Genomic DNA, 15,953 nt, shown 5'->3' with positions numbered 1-15,953 from the left:
TGCCAGCGGATGAGTAATGGGCATGGCCTCTGCACAATACCTCCTATCCAGTCCTAAATCTACATGATGTTCTTAGGCTTCCCAGCTTCTCCAAAGCAACCTTTGTCTTTGCTCTGGGAGACCAAAACTGCTCGTTGGGCAAGTGGGGATGCAGCCAAGAGGGGAAGGCTCAGTGACAGCAGTTGCTCAGTGCTCACTGCCCAGTATCTGCCTCCTTACCATGCCACTATAATAGTTGGGAACCCATCAACAATTGAGCATCCTCTATACAAATATGTTGCAGACCATCTGTATAGTTTTCAGTTCCAGAAGATTCCAGTAACTCACTAAGTTTTAATACTTTTTTTTTCTTTTTGTTAATCAGATGGGCTGCCCTGAGATAAGTGATTAAAGCAAAAGCCTGACACAATTTCTTCGGATCTAAAATTGCTCAGAAGTTGCCAATTCCTGTATTTGTTTTCTTACAAGAAACTTGAAGCAGGCATTTTCCACTGTTAGCAATTTTTAGGTTCTCTCAAGTCATCTTATTTTTTTTTTTGGGTCAGAAAAATATTTTGGTGAAAACAATTGCTAACATAATCTTAGAAAGTATTTGAACAGGCAATTCTGAAGTTTTTCCAGGGACTTCTTGCTGTTATAGAGACCAGTAGGTAATTTTTTTCTTCTTTCTCTTACAAAGCTTCCTAGAGATTGTCTATTTGGAATTTATCTAAATGTGTATATGTGTATGTAGGCTACCTATGCGTGGGGCATGTATGTGGGTGTAAGCATGTCTCTCTCTGTGTACCTGTCTAAAAGAACTTGCATTTCACTGTGCTATAAAGGGCATGGAGAAGAGCTTTCTAAGAATTAACTAAGCATTCATTAACTGCACTTAATTTTGACTGTGTTCTTGGCTAAGAAATGTCAGTATTAAGTTCTTATTCTTTCATGCTAATTTGGTGTTGCATAGCGACTCATGTATTGTTGTCAGGAAAACAGAAGCAAAGACGTAAGAGATACAGGATTTCTTAAGGGTTGGTTGTAGCTGGTATCAGCAATTTACTGACTAACCTGTAGTAACCTGTAGTGCTGACAGTCCTGGGTACACAAGCAATGCATTAAGGTTATTAGCAAAACAATTTTCTAAATTACCTGGATGGAGCTTTCAAGGTAACTAATTCTATTCTTTGGACATTTTTCCTTCTCCCCCACACTCCCCCCCCCCCTTGCTGTTTTGTTTTTTGTTTGGGTTTTTTTTTTTTTTTTTTTTTTTTTTTTTTTTTTTTTTTTTGTCCCACAGGAGTTAACAATCTAAAGCAGCATTAAAATAATCTGGCTTAATTTCCTCTGCTGAAAGAGCAAGTCAGCTGAAATTTGGACATTTTGCTGAAAGGGGGGGGGGGAAAAACCAGGTAGTTTTTGTTTTAAAGAGCATGACCATACACATTCTGCTCTGGTGCCTTTAAAGGGAACTTCCCTGTTTAAATGCCCTTGAGCAGAGAAATACCAACACCTCTTAATTGTTTAATATATTACAGCCTAAAACATTTACAGAAGTGCTTTCCAAGTATTTCACTGTTCCAGGTGCTTGGTCCTGCACCTCCTAAAATAATAGGCGATTTCCCCTCAGTTTTCCTGTGCTTGGTGCCACAATGAAACATATGCTGTGTATCAAGGGAAGGGGAAGTGAGGGAAGTAAGCGGGATGCCTGACATTGGTGCTGGTGCTTGCGGCACACACAGACCTCTCTGTCTTGCGTCACAGAGCTGCTAAAGAAAAAAAAATGCATGGCTTGTGCTTGGGCTGTAAGGTCCAAGGAGAAAAATATCATATTGTAAAGCATTTGAATGTCACTCTGCACAAAGACCCCTTATCACTGTGTCCTCTGAGAAGCATCACAAAAAGAATAATAATTCCACTAATCAGGAGGGCTGGGCATACACCGGTGCACAGTACAGCTGTCTTGCAGCTGCCTTAGGGCCATGCTCCAAAATGTACTTATTCTTGCATGGAAGTGTCATGAAGCCAAAGTCTGATGTCTGTCACATGTAACCATGCTCTAGAGTGAGGAAAAAAAGATTATTAGGAAAAAAAATTATGCCTTATTTTGATCTAGTGGGGACAAGGTGAGACAGAGTTTTCTTGGCCTGTGCTTAAATGATTTATTTTTTTCAACTTAGCCAAAATGGACTGAGGCTTTTCCCCACTCGAGAAATAAATCTCCTAATAACAGAGCACTTAGGACTCCCTAGGTTCTGTGAGACTCTGCCCTGAGCAGGGATAACCCCGACACTCGTGGACATTGAGTGAAACTGGGCAGGCAAAGGGACTTAGTCTGGAAATGCATCCGCAGAAAGTTCCTTTTCCTTCTTGAAAATCCTCCTTACTGTGCAAATGCGGGCCGACCAAAACGGTGTAAAGAGCTGGGGTCTCAAACCCTTCCAACAGTTTTGTGTAAGGAAGCAGCAGCTGGATGGTTTCCAGTAAGGAGCTGGAGCGAGAGAGGCTCTGTCTGGCCCGAGGGAGGAGATAATGTGAAGTTAAACAATTCTGTGAGAGTGGAGGGCTGAATCTTTCCGTGGCTGCTGTTTCCATCAAGCACTTCCCAGCACAGTTGCCTGCCATCCCTTTGAACCCACATCTCCCATGTGACAGAGCAGTGATCTGGCTGCTGAGCCACTAGACTAATATTGTTCTTTTAATCTCACAAAAATGTGCTATAAAAGAGTTGGATTCACATGAGAAATTAAGTATAAGATCTGTCCTCATAAAGACATTATACCATGAATGCTCTCTTTCTGCTGGCTGCAAGAATAGGTGGCTCAAGGGTGAAAGGGTAGCATTTACATTTAAATACACCTATTGGAATTGCACAAACAGAAGGCTAAAGCTACTGCTCCCTCTCTGAATGCTTTTGGAGTTTGCTGCTTTTTTTTTAACATAGTAGCATCTTTTTCTTTTTTTTTTTTTTTTTTTTTTTTTTTACATAATCAAAAAGGGGAATTGAGATGCTTAAGATCCCATAAAATAAAGTAAAGGAGGTCTTTGTGCCAGCAAGATAAATGGATGAGCCTTTTCAAAGTAATTATTTCACTTTTTTCATCTGTATGTGCCACTCAGGAGGTGAAATCCAGATTTCAACCAGAGCTTTTTCTGCTGTTGCACTAACTGGTAGTGCTGGCTGTGTGGATGCTGTTTACATTTCCCAGAGAAAATGAAATGCCTTTTTTGTTTGTTTGTTTGTTTTTTGTTTGTATTTTTTTGTATCTGCCAAACCCAGATTTACCCTGTGATAAAACAGAAATCTCCTTAACACCTGGAGAAAACAGAAACTGAAACAGGGTGGAAAGGCCACTTGGTGCAAGGGTAGCCTGGCAGCCATGGTGCAAGCTCAGTGAAACCCTTGAAATGCCCCTGCTTGACCCAGGCCAGGGCTTATTGCCTTTCCTCTCCAACATCTTTCTCCCCTCTGTACAGTGAGAGAGGCTTATGGCCTGGAGTTACAAAAACTCTGGACTTGCCTTTGCTCTTTAGGATCTCTGTTTGGAAATAAAAAACAAAAACCAAAAAACCCCAAAACAACAAAACAACAAAACAACAACAACCACCACTCTCCCTCCAAAAAAAACCAAACAAACCAAAAAAAAAGAAACAAAACCAAAAGCCCCAAGGGTTTTTTCCTTGATTTTTTTCTTTAAATTTTTGATGGCTCTTTTATCACGAGTTTCCACTACCCACACCAGGGCCAAAACCAAAGTGCATGAATGACTGCCTTAAAATTACAATGTAGCTGGTAATCAGAAATCAGGAGCTCTATGCTGAAAGATTTTTGCACATACTCTCTGATGTGTATTAAATTACTACACAACATATAGCTAATAACACAAATCATTAAATAAGTTCCAGATACCTCTGAACATTTAAGAACTTGAAATCCAGATCTGGATGTGCCACTTTCTTAATATGTTAATAATTTTTTCATTGAATATGTATGTAAAACTGCTATCTTAATATATTAACTTGGACAGTGGAGAATACAAAGTAATTTTTAAAAAAAATAATCTAATGAAATGAACTTTGGAATCTCTGCAGAGAGAAATGATCCCGTCATCAAAATTCATGCAAAGAAAGGAAGAGTGAAGGAATCCATAACTACACGGTCAGTATCCCTTCAGGGCTCCATGTTTTTAGAGTGTATCTGACTGTATTTTGTGTGGGTATTTTACCGTTTTGGCCTTTACAACATTGAGTGTCTGTATAAAACAAAACATTGTGTCCTTTAGTCTTCCTAGTCTAGCAAGTCCTGGTCCTCCTAGTAAGTCTTCCTAACTTTTATGGTCTAAGAAGGGCTGAATATTTTTTTTCCTGTATACTTTCTTGATTTTTTAATAATTTTATGTCAGCTACTCATCAATTATCTTTTTTTCCAAGCCAAGGAATCCTCTGCCACTCAAGCTCTCCATGTAAAGAAGCTTTTCTACACATCAGATGAACCTTGTTGCGCCCTGCTTTAGCTCTTCTCCTTTTGCTATGCCTTTTTGGAGGTGAGGTGTGCTCAGCATTCACTCTGAACATGCTTGTTATTCTTCCCCTCAAAAGGACTCTTGAAATGCTGTGTGCTGTTTGGCTGCTAGTGAGCATTGGGATGATATTCTCATGGAATTTAAAGATCCATTTTGAAGATGAATTATCCTCATGGTCACGGATTCATAGGGCCACATTACCTGAATTCAGAGGATTTTATGTCCTCTGCAGGGCACTTTAGACAACTTAAATTTCATACCTGTGTTTTGAACTTACAGTGCAATGAACGTGCCTCAGTGCTCCTGAAGGAGATATCCCTTCCAGCAGCCAGCAGTCAATATTATGCACCTCAGCCCATTGAAAATTTAGGCAAAAATTATCTTCTGAGTAATAAAATAGAAAGTAAAGCCTGTATTCAAAAAGTAGAGGGTATGGTAGATGTTCTGAGGTTCTGGTTCCTGGCCTCAGTTTCCTGTTTTCAGTAGTAGTGTAACATAAAATACAAAGTTTTTTTCCAAGAAAAAGAACCAGAATCAATCTACTACCACTATTTGAGAGGTAAGTAATTTCTCTCATTTCTGGAGAAATTGTCAGTTTTCTCTCCCAGGTCGAAGAAGGAAGCTTGTAGTTGCTTTTGGGTTTTCATATCATTAGACTGTGGTCAGAAGACGGTGTAAGTTGCTGTTTGAGGTTAGAATCAGACACCTCCATTCAAATTCAGGAGATATTATTGGATATGGGCCAAGAAGTTAATGCTAAAAGTTTAGTATCATGAAATTATATCAAGAGTAGCTCAGCTACAATCAAGTGTTTATTTCCTAGTTTGAGGCTCTCATTTTATGCTCTGAATTAATAAAATACAGCCTGACCAAACACAGGTTGTGAGGCAAGTGCAAGCTCTCCTTAGAGGTTAACAACCTGATTTCTCTCTCACACCAGTTTTACGGTCATTTAGCTCCATTGACTTGGGTGGAATGAGTCCTGATTTACAACATTGCTTCAGTGCAGGTTTAAAGCTGTGCTGCACAATAGCAGTGCTGGTGTCAGGTCTTTGGGAGCAGAGTGTCTTTGCATTGTGCTTGCCACAGTAGTATCAGTTCTGAGGCCGGAAAGAAAATCTTTATTAAATCTAGATCCATAGAGAACACATTTTGCAAAAATTATTTTGATTTCTCATTTGTGGCATTATCATTTTATATCGATTATGAGATTTGTTGTGTTTTTTTTCTTTTCCTCCAGTGATTTGTCACTTACAGAGGTAATCCTGGGGTTTCAGATCAGAAATATAGGTCAGAGGTTTACAAAGTCCATATTTGTGTGTGGTTTTGGACTAGACACCATCAAACTGAAATTAAATCTAAAAAATGCTGTTAAATTTAAAAACTGAAGCTTAGCAACTGAAGTGATGGAATTAGTAATTTTAGGCATGACTTGGAAATTAGTTTACCTCCGGTCATCTCTCCTAAGTGGGATTGTAAGTTTGCACACAATGGACTACCACTTCTTCCACTTTATGCATACCACCATAGGAAGTCTCCTGTGCTGCTTCTTATCTTATATTGACTTCCTAGTGTAGAGTAGGCAGGAAAAAACATCTCAGTGAATGCATCTGATCAAGCAATGAGAATCTATGCTCTTAGCTTGACGCATGTTGAGACAAAACACTGTGGGAAAGCTGAGCAAGCTGAACACAATGAACTTTCAGTCTGCTTCTCTGCTAGGTGGATACAACCCTGCCTGCTGGAGTTCCCCTTTAGGATCTTTAGCTCATGTAGGCTGAGGATATGGAAGAGCACATGTGCTTTTGATGTCTCTCTCGTGTACGGCTTAAATTGCCAGAGTTCACTTTTCACAGTCCTTAGTCTGTAACTGGGAAGCTGTAGAATGATCTTCCTTGTGAGCCAGCCCTTTTCTCCTTATCCAGTGCAATGGCCATGTTTTTTGGAGAAGAGATCAGCTCTCTCCTCTTTCCCCTTAACACAATCTGAAGTGTGGTAGGAACATCAGGAGGGCAGGGCAGCATTAAAAAGAAGGATTTGTTTCCTGAGAGATGGCATTGTTTCTCAGTTCCCAGCAGCAGAAATTTTAAACTAACGACCTTTCCAGAACATGTAAACCAGCTGAGTCCAAGACTCATGTTCATTTTGATGATTTGATATTTTGTTATGATCATTTCTAGCAGGGACAACGTTTTACAACATCATATTAATGATAATAATAAATAAAACCATACTCCCTTTTCTCCCCCAAAACAACATCCACTGTGGTTATTTACCCACTGGGTCTTGAGGGATTTCCAAGCTTTAACAGTTGTCAGGGTCAATGCAAGACAGACTCTGTTGAAAGAACCAGCTACCTGTAGTGCCACATCTGTGTTTCTTTTCCTCCCCCTCACCCAAATCCTTACTTTAGGGAGGGAGCAGATATTTTTTCTTATGTGCCTGGCTTGTTGGGAGAGCCACATAGCTGTGGTCTGTTTGCTCAACATTAGCTGTGCTGCCCAAGTGTGAAAGCAAGCATGGAGTGTAGATTCTCTCCGACTTCTGTGGGATCTGGAGCAGATCCATGAGGAATGCTACTGTTTTCAGCACTTCCCTTGCTCTGCCTAGGACCAGGCACACTGAGATATGAATGTTGTTACAGCTGCCACATTCTATATATAAGCCTCATGTTGATGATTATTGCTTTAAACTAGAAGGTCTTTGTTTAAAAATGTTTTCTTCCATCTAGAGTCTACCAGGTTGGGTTATACTTAAAGTAATGCTTTCTATTTTTGTTGTTGTTAACAGTGTACTTGGAATTTACATAGTATCACAGTTTGTATTTATAAAAAAATACTGTCTATTTCTTTCTTTATTTATTTATTGTGCAGACAGCTTTAAAGTAGTGGAGAACTAGCCCTGAATTAATGGGAACAAATTGGCCATTTATTTTGCCATTGTTTGTATAATTTTCTGTTTTGGTTTCTTTATTACTTCTAGTGGATCTGTTTAGATCCCCTCCCTCAATTACAGAGCTTTTCTTTAAAATATAATGAACTCTGTTGCATTTCAGGGTGCTGCATGGTCAACTCAGGTCACTTCTGTCACCCTGCTGAATGCCGTGTCACACTGCCAGTGCTTGGAAACACTGACTGATGGCTTCTGCAAGACTGGAAGGAAAGGAAGACCTGGACACATTGACTACACCTAAACTATTAAACAAAATTAGTCAGAGAATTTTCCTGGAGGCCAACTGGCATGAAAGAGCTTGAATCCACACAGCTAAACTCTCTTGCCCTCCAAATCACGGTGGCCACCTCCAATATACCTATTGGAGATAGTGTCTGACCTGGGTCAATACCCAAGCTGTACTTTAGCACGGTCTGGAAGAGCATTAGCAGGCTTGCACAAAAACCAAGCCAGGAACCAGTTTAGTAATATGGATGGTTTCAGGCCCGTGCCTTGCTGGTCTTGTTTAGTTTCTTCAGTGCCAGAGGCAAACCTCAGTAATTCTGCCGGGAGTCAACAGGAAACACCTCAGTGACCAGAAGCTGCTGAAAGAAGTATAATCATTAGGTTGTTCACCTCCTTCACATTTGGATTCTTTCTCTCATTTTATTTTTTACCAAATGAGCGCTGAAAATTTTTGAAATCTCATAGAGTAATAAAATTGGGTTGTTGACTGCATAAAACTTGTTAGTTTTGAACTACTAAAAGATTTTTCCCACAAGCTGAGCTTCTGGAAAAGCCAGCTTCAGCTCTCCTCTCTGATGAAGGATCTCCTATGGCTTTGAGGAAGTTGCTAAGAGCTTGTGTGACCAGCACCCTGTTTGGATATAGGGGTAAAAAGCAATGAGGTGTTGAGATACAAACACACCAGGTGCCTGAGGTCACATAAGCATGCTAAAGTGATGTGAACATAAAACTCCCCTTGATTTCCGTGGCAACTCATTTCACATGTCTGGGAAGGCAATTTACTTTAAACCTTGCGAAAAGGACGAGTACATTGTTATATCAGGATCTTTTCAAAGTCAGCTCTGGGGCTGGGTTTGGATAAGGCTGATATGTCCTTTATATAGTGTGAGACAGTTTGGAGAGCTCGTGCTCTGTTTCTAGAGCTGACTCTGTGCAATGGTACCCCAATTATCCCATGGAACACTGTACTTCACAGTACTGTGTTATACTTCTGCCCGCAGCAATATAAATCAGAATCAGGCAATTCATGCCTGAATCCTTTTCTCTATTCTGGAGATAAATGGCAGTGAAGGCCAAGTAGTTTTAAAAAGCTCATCATACAAAATTATTGTATTAAGGCGTGCTGTATTACTGAGATTACAGAAAATTACCTACGTGTATTGAATTAAACCATGATTTTCCAATGATCTCAGCAGCAGCAGGGACAATTTAATCATTGCATTATTGATTTGGTAGGTAACTACTATCCTGAATTGCTGCTCAGAATGAAAAAAATGGTATTGTTTTATCCAGAAACTAGCCCTTATTTAACTTCCAGCACTAGCCCTTACTTTTCTTAGACCTCAGGCATATGTTTGAATTTCTGAAGCTGTCAGGTACTGATTTCAACAACATTTAAAACAATGCATATTTTGCCTCAGGTTTACTATAGGATGAGTGTGTTCTTAATTCATGTGGTCATTTGATGTACAGCACCTTGCTGAACTATTTGAACTTGATTGTCTGCTTTTACCCAGTGTTCCTTTTTGGGTAAAAAGTCTGTTTCATAATTAACCTATTCATGGATCAGTCTCATAAAGGAGTTTGTAGGACCCCGTCATGTGCATAGTCATACCTGGCCCAGGCTGTGCAAATCTTATTTAATGAAAATGTTATGAAGCAAAGAATTGAGTTGTTGCCCAGAATGATATACTCAGAAATTGGTATTTTTTTCTCTGAGCTTGATTTTGAAAAGCAAGAAGTATGGTTAAGCAGAGGAGGAACATTTAACCTTATCTAATTTTGCCTCTCTTTTCCTTCCTTTTTCTGTCTTGCCCCTCAATCTTTAAGCACTCTCCCATGGATGCTTGCATGTGGCAGTGGCTGTACTCAGACCGACAGAGACCAGTGCATCAGTTAAGGTTTGAAAGGCCACAATGTGTTTATTTTTGCAGTCTGATCTTGTGAGAAACTGAGGAGGTCTTGCATCTCCCTCCTACTGATAACAGGGGTGTTGGAAGAGCTCAGTGGATTCCAGGGCAAAGCCTTGGAGGCTGTGGGTTAGAGAGCTGCTAACTTTTTTTTGGAAGTACATGCAGATTCCTTTGGCCTTCACTGGGGGAAAGCCTGGCTCCCCACTAAAGAAGAAGAAAAGAAAACAACAAAAACCTAAGATACAAACCCCCAACACAGTTGCGCTGGTCCAAACAAAACATAAAAACCCCAGTCTCAGCCCAAGCACTCACTCTTCGGAGGCTTTGGAATTAGGGGCTTGAGGCTCGACCCAGGGATGAGTTCATGTTCTCTTTGTGGAAGAAAGGTGCAGGCTCTGGCCATGCTGAAGTGGGCTTTGGTGTGCAAGGACGTAGCCCAGTGGCCTGTGCTGGTAGTCCCTGCCTGCTGGCTCAATACTCATTCACCCTGCACAGGCTGTGAGCTGTACTCTGCAGCCCTCATCCCAGGCTTCATCTCAGGCTCTTTTTGACCCTCTTTGGCTGTTTTAAAGCTGGATCCTTTCAGCTTATATTCTCTCTCAAACAATTTGCTCTCCTCCCCCCCCACTGCCCCTTCTCTACTTCCACAACTGAACTCACTTTTCGAAACTCCCCTTCCACCATCTATCCACTCCATATGTTTATATTTTCCTATTGCTGAGGCACAGCATGCTGACCTGCCTGGACAGAGCTCCTTTATCACAGAGATAAACATGATGTCCCCCTCACATAGAGTTTCTATCATGTGTGACCTTTCATCTTGAACTGCCATGACCTTTTTTTTATTAATGCTGTACTGTGCTGCTTGCAGAAGCCAGGAAAGAAAATCTTTTGTTTCTAGATAGAATACCGCTAAAGGACATGATACGGTCTTGTTTTTAATCCAGCTAATTAAAATCTGCATGTGCAGTGTAACTGAGAATGCAGCCTTCGCCCACCACTTTCCCACAGGCAGGGAATAAAGGCCTTTAGTGCAGCAGCAGCTAGCCACCCTTGGATAACAGAGAACAGAGACCACAATTCATCCCAGCTTTCCTTATCATATTCGCAGAGGGCTTTCCCCTCCCTCCCTCCCCCTCTCCCTCCCCCTCTCTCTCCATGGAATCACTTACTGTAGCTATGTGCCTCTATATATCACTGCAGAATGTAATCAAGTTAAAAATATGTTAGCTCGCCTTTATCTATGCTCCAGTGAGCTTCAAATATAATTCATTTTTGTAAAAAAAAAAAAAAAAAAAAAAAAAAAAAAAAAAAAAAAAAAAAGAAAGAAAGAAAGAGGGGGGAAAGAGGGAAAAAGAGAGAGAGAAAAAGAAAGAGAAAGAAAAAGTGTCTATTTCTAATCAAGTGTCAACCCTGCTTATTTTAAAACAGTTCTGCCAAGAACTAACTGAATATCACAGTTTAGCAGTTCACACTTTTGTATGTTCATTATGTTGGCTTTTTTGGATTTATTGGATGGTTGTGGTTATTACTAAAGCTGTCTTTTGTGTGTATGTGTGTGTGTCAGGGAGAGGGTGCCATGGAATTTTTTCTTGCGAAACATTTCCTTGGTTAGTTTTTCACTTGTTGGTTTTTGTTGGGTAACTGAAGTGGGGAAGGAGGGAGAGAGGAGGAAAAGGAGGGCAGCCTGGTGGGAAGGAGAAGTGAGGGCAGAATGGGAAGCACTAAAATTGAGTCCCCACCTGTTTTCTCTTTCTTCAAGTCATGTTTTATATGATGATGATGAGGTCATCAGGAAGTATAAAAATGTGCCAGGAGATTCAAAACTTGGAAGGAGATTGTACAACACGAGTAGAAATACATTTCAGTGCATGTGCAGAAGCCCTTCCCCCTGAGAAGCACAAACAGGCTTTCTGTGGTCATTCCCTGGTAACCCACACAAAGAGCTGCTCAAACAGCTGTGCCTTTGGCTCAGCACCATCCGTGGGGCTGCTATGGAAAATGCTGATTTGGGGGCATTAACTTCTCCAGCACAAACTCAGAGAAATATACTTACAGTTATTAATGGAAGGGATTGTGGATCCTGAATAAATATGAGCCATGTTGGGAAATTATTTCCTTTATTTATCATAGCAAAAGATTCATATGTGCATTGTACTCAGGGAATGATTAAAGATACATACATGAAAAAGCAATGTTTTGAGTTCCAATAAAGCTTATTAGGTGATATCAGTCTAACTAAAGTACCTGACACCACATTTTAAAAATACCTAAATATTTGGAAAACAGAGAAGAGTATGATTAAAAGATGTCAGAGGTACCTGGCATGCTGCCTATATATTAAAATATGCCATGTTGATCAAGCACAAGAGTGCTTTTCATCACAATTCGGTTATCTTATGCTGAACTCTATAAGCAGGAATAGAGATCTGAACACTTTTCTGCTTTTACTGCCTATGGAAGGACAATACTAAATAAGAAATAGCTATTACTATACATGTATAATTCTGATATATTATATTTATAAACCATAAGGTTTTATGTATTTTGGAATTAGTGTCAAATCAATAGAACAGTGGAAGCCAAGAAGACGTTTTTCTGTATTTTTCCAAGTTAAGGTTTTCTGTTTCTCATATTTTGAGAAATATACTCAATAATTACTCTTTAATAGTGACATGTACTTTGACATGCTGAAAAGGTTGATGTCAAGTCACATATTTGATATAAAATTAGTGTTTGCATATTGCATAAGCAGCATAAGATTTATGAGGCTTCATGTTCTCCCTTTAAGTGGGCTAATCCTAATAAATATGGCATTTTTTATTGTTGCTTAGCAGTCTTCCTTAGACATAAAATTAATTTGTATTTTGGGGGACAATTACAATTTTTATGGGCAAACCCAATGTTAAATTATGTCCTGTAATTCCATGTAACTAATAACATAAATTAGGGTGGTGATTATTATTTTTGTCACTAATAGCTGTTGTTGTCGAGCAGTTTTTAAGGAGAGGGCACATAACAAGAACTGAAAATCAACTCATTGCTATGTTAGTCACACATGGCAAGCAGCATGGCATAAATTCCCTCTCAAAGTTACTGAAGGATGCTGAACATCAGGGCATGCTAAAGGTCAGGCTTAATAATGGGGCATAAGTCTCAGATCCCCACAGTGAATCTAGTGTATTGAAAATCAGGATGTCTTTACTAAGTCCCTAAATCACTTTATGCACTCAAAGTTACATTCACAAAGTTTAGCTTGTGATAGGACCCAGAAGTGTTCAGGAGGTACTTGTCAATACACTTAATGAAAAGAGGATCAAAAAGACATTCTGCAATCCCACAGGTGGGACCTTAACCTGCCCTTCTGATGTTCTGATTCATCAGCAACCGCTTACAGGGATTCCTTGTTGGTGATACTGTGGAAAATAAGACTGTGACAGGAGGCCATACCTGAAATTTTGTATCAAATTTTTGTTAGTTTTCAAAAATTTATTTCAAAGTTTTCAAACTTTCATCGTTTATACATCTACTTTGTATGCCACCTCTTTACTAATCTTGAGCCCAACAGATATATACTGATCTTTAAGAACTAAGAATGTATTCTACACTAAGTGAAAGTTCAGAATACCAAAGAGGCTGACATGTCATCGATGGCAGTTATTTAAAATATTCAGATATGGTTGCAGAAAGATCCCTTCAAAAATGACTGTTCCTCTTTCCTATCTATACTAACCTCATATCAAAGCAAGTGCTTAAATCAGCGCCAAAAGAAATGAAAAGAATAATTATGATTAAATTCTTTTGACATTGCAAATTCCCTCACAATCCAATTCTCAGATTTCACTGCATCCCTTCTTAACAAAAGCTGGCTGGCCCAATTGTGCAAGAATGTTTAATAAGGCTATGAAACCAAGGGCTGGTTAATCAGGCCCTTTCTGCAAACGATAAAGACCAAGGCAGAAATGCTGCAACGAAATTGATGATTCAGGGGGACAGTAGGAGGCAGCTGCTGAACTGCACACAGAATGTGAGTCACTCTCTCCCTCACTCTTGATTAAAAAACCCAAACCTAAACAATAACATGATTAGAAATTACTTTCTCTACCCTCAGATCGAAGGAAGAAAGTGGCAGCTCATCTGTCCTTGTTTAAATAACTAGGTAAGTTTATGGACAGATGGATGGATGGTGGTGGATGGAACGGTGTAGCCACATAGCTCTGGAAACAGAAGAGTAATGCTGACCAAATGGTTATGCCAAAGTCAGGTTTTACCTGCTAAGAGTAATTCTGTGTGAATAAAAACCAACTTGGAAGCTGGATTTAGCCTTCTGCAGCAATGTAGTCACAACAATAATCCTAATAAGTAATGGGAACAGTGCTTGTTAGTTATAAATTATTAATTACCAGCAATGGGAAGCCTGTGGTGGAAGCAGGAGCCCAAGGCTGGTGCCCTGCGGGTACCTGGCAAATGAAATATGATAGGCACACATTGTGTCTCCTCCCCTCGCCAGGCTTGAGTGGGAGGTGTGAACTGCTGAAACAGAGAACTGCTTGCTGAAGGCATTGTAAAGACTTCTTTCTACTCATTTATCCCTCGTTTGTCAGTAAGGTCCCAGGTGTTTTTCTGGAACATGATTATGTCCAGAAGGAGCAAGGTGAGCTTCCATTCAGTTCAGCATTAAATTGCAAATGGGTCCTTGCAGGTTCTTTTTCTCTACCTGGTAAGAAGCCTTGAACTCCTTTAAAGAAAAAAAAAACCCAACTTGAAATCCATTTTTCCAAATTCAAGCCTCATGCTGTTCCCATTCATTTTGGTTGGATCTGTGTGCCTACCTACCCCAACATCAGGTTTTTATCTTTCCTTGCAGGAAATAAAGTCCTGAACTAAAATCTTCTACCTAAAATCAGGAAGACAGTTTTGGATGGGTAGAGTGTCCAAAGTTCAGTTTTCTGAAACTGTGCCCACAAGCAACTAGCCAGAGTTTGGCTCTCTCAATTCGTTCACTTCCTATGAGGATGGCAGTATTATGGCATTTAATATGAATGCAATAATCCAAAGAAAAACAAAATAACATGTTTTGCACGTTTTCTGCTACCAAGGGATTACCATTTGCTGCTGCTGTTATTTAGAAATACTTAGATACATGTATGTATATGTATATGTATATGTAAATATACACATGTGTATACACATATATATGTTATATGTAAGGCCTTTCTACTTTTCTCAAAAGAAATCAGAACAGGATTATATCTGAGCAAGCTAGCTAAACATTTACTATTTTGACTAAAATAATTCATGGTTCATCTCACTTTTACCTTTTTGTATACTAAACATTGAATAGTTTCTCTCTGACAGACAAGTACTATGCATATGCATGACCCAACACTTCTACCTTGCTCCCTATCACTGCAGGTGGATTGGGATAATTTTTCTGTTTGCACAAGATCAGGTAGGACATTGGTAGCAGCGGACCTTTTACTACCACTGCTGCAGTTTTTGGGTTCCAAATAGCTTAAATGTGCTGAGTGCATCCCTGACAGCTTTAACCTATTGAAAAAAAAAAGGAACATCTCTGAAAGTTTCAGTTCAAAATTTAGCCAGCACCAAATCTGGCATAATCTGTTTTTCAGAGGCAAACATGTGAGTGCTTAGAAGAAAATATTCCTGAACACAAGCAGTTGTTGAAGTTTACCTCTGAGGACATCCTTGGGAAACACACTGAAACACCCCACAGGACCAAGGGATGCATAAAGCGCACAAGCTCTTTACCAGGTGGAAAAGTCATTCTGTGACAGCTAAGAGATGAAATGAAACAAAAGAGACCCAGTTCAACTCACATGAACTTTCTGAACGAAGGCAACTGAAAGGTCAAGAGAATAATCTGAGTGATCAGCAAGGTGGTGAGGCACACACCAAAAGTCAATTTCAGGTGTGTTTCCAATCAGCTGCTTGTTTTGAGAAAACATAATTTCAACCTTATTTTTTTGCACCTGCAAGCAGGTTATCTGGATTAGTTTGATACTTAACATGTGCCCTGAGAGTTTGCTCTCTTTTTTCTGAGGCTGTGTTGATGCCTGGACTTGGTGCTCTGGCTTAGGGTCCTGCATGCTTTGCTTATACATTCCAACATTGTATTCCCTTTTCCTTGGCTTTGCTTCCAGAAATCTATCAGCAAACCTGTAAAATTTTTTTGTTTGTTTTTCACTGTCTACCATTTTTTCTTCTGTAAAACGATATGGCTCATGTCTTGAAGGCCAGTACATGTCCTTTATGTAAGTAAACCTGCAAATGCTCATCAAGATGCTTTGATATCTGTTTAATGTCTTTCTCTGAATTGCTTTTTTTAATTTCTAGC

At 39.6% G+C, this 15,953-nt stretch overlaps 1 long non-coding RNA gene across 3 annotated transcripts; it reads left to right on the top strand.

The window, feature by feature from the left end:
* The first annotated feature begins 254 nt into the window (after positions 1–254).
* LOC136286614 (uncharacterized) lies at positions 255–8,827 on the top strand. 3 transcript variants are annotated; one of them, XR_010719955.1, is made up of 4 exons: positions 255–646; positions 4,075–4,141; positions 4,414–4,526; positions 7,561–8,827. It is a non-coding gene; the product is annotated as an uncharacterized lncRNA (long non-coding RNA). The 3 variants fall into 3 exon arrangements; XR_010719954.1 differs by having other exon boundaries at positions 255–650; XR_010719956.1 differs by lacking the exon at positions 4,414–4,526 and having other exon boundaries at positions 255–650.
* The last annotated feature ends 7,126 nt before the right edge of the window (positions 8,828–15,953 follow it).

This window comes from Chamaea fasciata, unplaced genomic scaffold (assembly GCF_029207755.1).
Source record: "Chamaea fasciata isolate MVZ Bird 193981 ecotype frontalis unplaced genomic scaffold, bChaFas1.0.hap1 SCAF_3, whole genome shotgun sequence".
Taxonomy (NCBI): Eukaryota; Metazoa; Chordata; class Aves; order Passeriformes; family Sylviidae; genus Chamaea; species Chamaea fasciata.
Note: the sequence above shows the minus strand (reverse complement) of the source record. Positions and strands in the feature narration are given on the sequence as shown.